The sequence below is a fragment of the Onychostoma macrolepis genome, chromosome 24 (assembly GCF_012432095.1).
Source record: "Onychostoma macrolepis isolate SWU-2019 chromosome 24, ASM1243209v1, whole genome shotgun sequence".
Classification (NCBI taxonomy): Eukaryota; Metazoa; Chordata; class Actinopteri; order Cypriniformes; family Cyprinidae; genus Onychostoma; species Onychostoma macrolepis.
Window position 1 is genome coordinate 1074963 of NC_081178.1, and position 6275 is coordinate 1081237.

Genomic DNA, 6275 nt, shown 5'->3' on the forward strand with positions numbered 1-6275 from the left:
TCTTGCTTGTACAACCAGCTCTGATGCCTCTATATCCTCTTCTCTGGACATATATCAGCTACAATTCATCTTGGATTTATAACTGATCTGAAATCAACATTTTGCATTGGCTTAGAACTCTGTTTAGAACAATTCTGTATTCAGTTTCTTAGAATCATATAATCAATTAAATTAACAGAATTTTATGCTTATAGTATGCATGTATTGTACTGTACATTATGCTCAGTTAGGTTCTTGAATTTAAATGTTGTGAATCTGATGTCTTTCATTGACCATATAGAGAATACTTTGTCTTCGGTTCATGACTCCTACTTTTCATTTTAAGCTACAAACTACATACTGGTCTCTCGCTAGACTACTTGTGTTCCTGACAGTAGACAACATGTGATGAGCAGTGCAGGATGAACTGACTTTAACTGAGAAATTGACTGTTTATATTGTCCCCTTTTAGAGCTGCTTTACAGCAGAATTGAATTTTGTTTGCATTATTGACACATGTTGCAAAGAAAAGTAAATACCCAAAAAATCTGGGCGTGGTCTGTAAGACGCGACATGAAAACTCATTAAAACTTCCCTTAAACGGCGTCTGATACATTGGAACAGCGACAGGGGAAACAAGTACAACAGAGTCCAATAATGATACAAATATTCACAATAATGTGGAAAGCTCTGAAATCTGTTCCGTAGAAAATTCCCTGTGACGAATCTGTGGCCGTCCAACATCTGCTGGAAACTAAGGTAAAACTATTCATAGCTATGTGAAAATAAGTGTATAAATGGAATAGTTTATTGTTGGAGCTGATCTGATGATCTGAATGAGAGAGAGAGAGAGAGAGAGAGAGAGAGATGCAGCAAAGCAGAGTGTGTGCAGAGCAGGGCGATGTGAGGAACAGGATTAAGAACCGCTGTTTTAGAACATTGATTTTGAAACTTGTGAATCCATTAGAATCGTTAGAAGAAAGAATTGCGATTCATGTGAATAGATTTTTACGTGCACCCCTAGTTTTCTCTTCCTCTTCTCTAAAGCAGCGCAGCATGGCCTCGCCCTCTTCGTTGCATGTTCCCGGGGGCAGGGTTTATATGGGTTAGCGATGTAATGAACCCGGGAAGTAACTCGTTGTAGTCCTTACCAGCCGTTCTTGTAGGCATTAAACTGCCAGAATTTTAAAAGATGATATCTCCGTTTGCATTAAACTTTCAGCGCCGCAACTTTGCAGATATTGTTTATGCTCAAGCAGCAACATTACACACTAACTAAAATTAAAAAAGTGAAATTGCAATCAACCACCCCTTTAAGTCACTTAAGGAGGAAGTATTCCTACAAAATATACAATCATTAAACAACTGGATGTGGGTTTCTTAATATAGAAGTATGGCTTGACTACACCATCATGAAGACGATTAGCTTATAGAGAGTGAGACAATATTACATAATAATTATCACTCACCTCACTCTATTGGTCTCTTCCGACCGATTCGATCAGCTATGCACGACAAATAATTTTTTATTTCAGTTTCACATTCGTCCCTCATTATACTTTGTTTTGATGCAGCATCTGAAAGAGGAAACTTAATGAATAATTCATTGGAAATTTGTTGGATGTAGTGGTTCATATTCAAAGCTGCTCTTGTACACTCCGAAGAAGGTGTATCAAATTTGTAGACTAAGTTCACTAAGTGACTGAATTTACAAATACATACAAAACAAGAGTAAATGCAACATTTCTGTGTGTATGTGGGAAGTTTTCATGCAGTAGTGATTCTACCTCTGATCACATCTGTTAAAATAAGCTCAGAGAAGGGCTTTTTATCTCCTCTCCCCCGCCTGTTGAACTGCCTAGCCAGATCATCTGATAGGACCTGCTGCATAATATTCTTGATCACAAACTTGGGCTGAATACCTCCAAGCATTGACAGATAGTTTACCTGTAAAAAAAATACTATTTTATAAAACTGTATGTACAGTAGAATAGCTCATTTACACAATTTTGCACTAACTGGTAGAACAAGATAAGTTAAATGTTATGCTAATCTATAGAAATAGATTAAAATGATTCAGAGTAATAATGAATCTGTATTAATACCATGATTCTATTTTTATTGTCCATTTATTTTATTTTATTATTTAGTAAGTAGTTGGGGAATAAGCAGGATAATGTACGGTCATTATTGCAGAATAAACCCCTTACAGTTGCTACAGGTGAGAGTTTATTTTGCTGTAATGGGCGACATTATCCCTTTCTTTAAATGCTGTTGACTCACATATTTTTGGCGTGTTGTTGGATTGCTGAGCTCTCTTTCAGTTCTGGCCACATCTTTAAAAGTTGTAAGAGGCAGATTGAGTTTTGTTTCATCATCTTTAGAAGGAATGCTGGTACTGATGGGGACCTCAGAATCTTTGTCTTTGAGTAGTTTCTTTAACATAACAGAGTTTCCCTGAACCATGCTCTTGATGTCTCTAAGCATTTGGAAGAGCTCATCCTTGTCTGTTGTGTAAAATGAGTTGTGCTGTAATTACAAAAAAGAGAAAAGAAAAACTTCTCAAACTGATTATGAAAAAAAAAGTTGACTCACCATCAGCTGACATTCTGGATGTAGATGCAAGTGTTACTGGAGAATGTTTTGACATTCCTTGAGTGCTTTCAAGTCTTTGTCTTTTATTCCAGAGAACCCAGTGGCTAACAGAAATGATCTTTATTTGAAAATAAACAACGCTTTAAAAAAACAGTACAGTTGAATTCTTTTGATATTTCAATATATTAAATATTTTGGACAAATTTTGTTTTTAGAAGCAAAAATGCAAGTGTCTGATACTTACCGTTCCTTCTGTTCTTTGATTTCTTTTTGACCCTCTTTCGCCTTATCAAAAGTGCCTGCAATAAGATAAATTTTTTTTATTATATTTTAGAGAACTTAATAGACTTTCCTAAATTTTTTCCTAAAAATTCCTAAATTTAAACTATTACTTTAAAATATTGACCATTACCATATTCTCTGTAAAAGCTAATATTTAATTTCTCCCAAGGTTTCCCTCCTGTTTCAGGTTTAATTCTGTTCTGAACAGCTTCCATGCACTTCTCTAGTGATTTGAATGGAGGCCAGTAACACTGTTTTTTGTCTTCGCTCAACCAGTTTGACGCTGCCACTATCACCACATCTGAGTCCTGCTGAGTAACAACTGCATACATGGTCAGTCTAGTGGAGGGGGAAAGAAAACAACAAAACAGTATGTTTAGCTCTGATTGGAAAAAAGTGCTTAATTTTAAGTAAATTGAGAAGCTGACCAATCAAATTATCAAGTCATGGTATGGACAAAAGTCACAGAAAAGAATGAAATTCTGATAAAATGCACACAGAATTTCTACACTCAGTGCAAAATATATATGATTAAAAACACATCAGAAAATTAAATATTGATCATCTTCATGATCCTCACCTTCCACCATCCTCCATCATAATTTCTTTTTGCTCATTTATTACAGACCAAAAATCTCTTCACACTCTGTATCGCCTGTATCGTACATTTTAGATCGAATGTTATTCATAAGTGTTTATGCTTTCTTTTTGTTCCAATCCTCAGCAGTAGACTCATTTCCCAAGCACTTTAATTGTTCACCATCAACATCTCCTCTAAACAATTCCTTAATGTAAAACACTTCCTTGGATCCTTTTCCCACAGCAGCTATTATTTTCTCATAGTCTTCAGGTTGGATGCAAAGTATCACTCTTTCTTTGAAAACGCCCGGTTACTGACGTAACCTCGGTTCCCTGAGATAAGGGAACGAGCGTTGTGTGTATGGGGAAAACTCTTTACTGAAGCCTGATTTATTCACGTTTGTGTAGCTGCACAAACCAATGGCGCTTTAGCCCACCAGAAAGGGCGGAGCCGACCTGTATATAAGTTGGCTCGCAGCGCCATTCATCAGATCATTCGACTGAAGCAACATTCATCGATTCGTGTGCAGCTTATAGCGGCAAATGACACAATGCTCGTTCCCTTATCTCAGAGAACCAAGGTTATGTCAGTAACCGGAGCATTCCCTTTCTAATGTTCACTTCACGTTGTGTGTATGGGGAACGCGTCCAATCACGCCGCGCTATGAGCAGATACAGGACACCCAGTCTCGGAGCACTAATAAGGACCCCTAAAAACCTGAGCACATTGTGCTCCAAGCCAGTAGCTGAGAAGCACCAATATAATCAACTTTGCCCAAGGGGAAGAGTGGAACATCAAACAAGAGTGGAACAGCAAAGCAGGGATGTCTAAGTTATAAAATCTGGCAAATGTGGACGGCGATGACCAGCTGGTGGCCGCACAGATCTCACCAATAGAGATTCCGCTGGACCACACCCAGGAGGAGGCCATCCCGCTTGTGGAATGGGCCCTCAACACCTATAGAGCATTGCAAGCCTTCTGAGGCGTAAGCCAAGGCTATCACATCGACGATCCAGCGAGAAAGTCGCTGCTTTGTGGCCGGCAGTCCTTTATGGCGGCCTCCAAAGCAAACTAAAAGCTGCTCAGACTGCCTAAACAGGTTAGAGCGCTCTAGGTATACTCTTAGAGCCCTCACTGGACAGAGCATGTTTGGACCCTGCTCACCATCTGTAACGGGGAGCGCCAATAGGGAGATCACCTGAGCTCTGAATGGAGTTGAGAGCACTTTAGGAACATAACCATGTCTTGGTTTTAGAATGACTTTACAGTCATTAGGCCCAAACTCAAGACACGAGGCACTGATTTACAGTGCTTGCAAGTCACCCACTTGCTTAACCGATGCCAAGGCAAGGAGGAGGGCCGTTTTAAGCGATAAGGGCTGCAAATCGGCCGAGCTGAGTGGCTCAAAGGGGGGCCCTCTTAGACAAATATAGACAAATTTCGAGAGAATGGTCGCGGCAATAGTTGCCACACATACTTTGAGCATGGAGGGGGTGTGCCCCTTATCCAGCAGCTCTTGCAAAAAGGTTAAGACGTGGGACACGTCACATGATATCGGGTCCAAACTTCATGCAGAACACCAGTTAAGGAAGACCGATCATTTTAGGCTATAAAGCCGTCTTGTAGATGGCGCTCTTGGCTTCAAAATGGTATTGCTTACTCTTGCTGGGAGAGTAAGTTCCCGTCGAGGCACCACACATGAAGGCTCCACAGCTCCGGCCAGGGATGCCAAATCATGCCTTTCGCCTGTGAGAGAAGGTTCATCCTCAGCGGAATGGGCCACGGGGCTGCTGCTGAGAGCTGCACTAGGTCTAGGAACCTGGTTCTTCCAGAGCGGGGCCACTTGGAGGAGAGAGCACTTGGTCTCCCTGACCCGCCAGGGCGATCGGGGGAAACGTGAATAGGCAAGCACTGGGCCAGTTATGGGCCAGAGCATCTCACTGTATCGAGAAGTATGTTGGGCAGTGAGAGTTGTCTTCTGAGGCAAGGAGGCTGACCTCTGCCCTCCCGAAGACTGACCAGATCTCTTGCATCTAAATCTGCTTACCCCGACTGGATATCAATATCTGTCTAAACCTCATACAACTGGCAAAGGGGGTGGTCTTGCAGTCATTTATCGTGACTCCATAGAACTTACCAAACTGGATTTTCATAATACTACGACATTTGAATTTATGGTTATGAAGATTGGCTTAACCCTCTGGGGTCTAAGGGTGTTTTGGGGGCCTGGAGAAGTTTTGACATGCCCTTACATTTGTGCTTTTTTCAGTTGCTTATAAACATATAAATGGATAAAGTCTTACATCACTGTAAACAGCACAAACTGGGCTACAATAATATGTTAGCAGCATTTATGTGCATGATTTTGGTTTTGAGAAAGAAACGTTTATGCATGGTTAGTGAAAAACTAAAATTTTGAAGTCACTGAAATAAGGCCATAAAACACATACAGAACATTTGTTCACAAGAATTTTGAGAACTGGATCTTGTAGACTAGAATTTTTGCTTCAAAATGATATGTAAATCATCTTGTTTACTTGCTCACAGAAAACAATATATTGATTTAAAGATTCTAAGTCACTTTTTGAGTAAAAAGGGTCTATGCGAGAGGGCGTGCACACCTGAGAAGACAAAGGCCCGCATAATGAGCTGCATAATGAGCCATTCAGTCAGGTGTGTGACTGAGAGAGAAGAGTTACAAGAGGAAAAAATGTGAAGAATGTGAGGAAAAAAGAAATGTGTATACATATAACTATCACATAAAATAACTTGAGATTCACTTGTGAGTGCAGTTAAACAGTTTATTAGGAACAAACAAACAAATAAACAACAGAAGAGT

At 39.9% G+C, this 6275-nt stretch overlaps 1 pseudogene; it reads right to left on the minus strand.

The window, feature by feature from the left end:
* Positions 1-1449: 1449 nt before the first annotated feature.
* Positions 1450-3188, minus strand: LOC131532807 (uncharacterized; annotated as a pseudogene).
* Positions 3189-6275: the final 3087 nt, after the last annotated feature.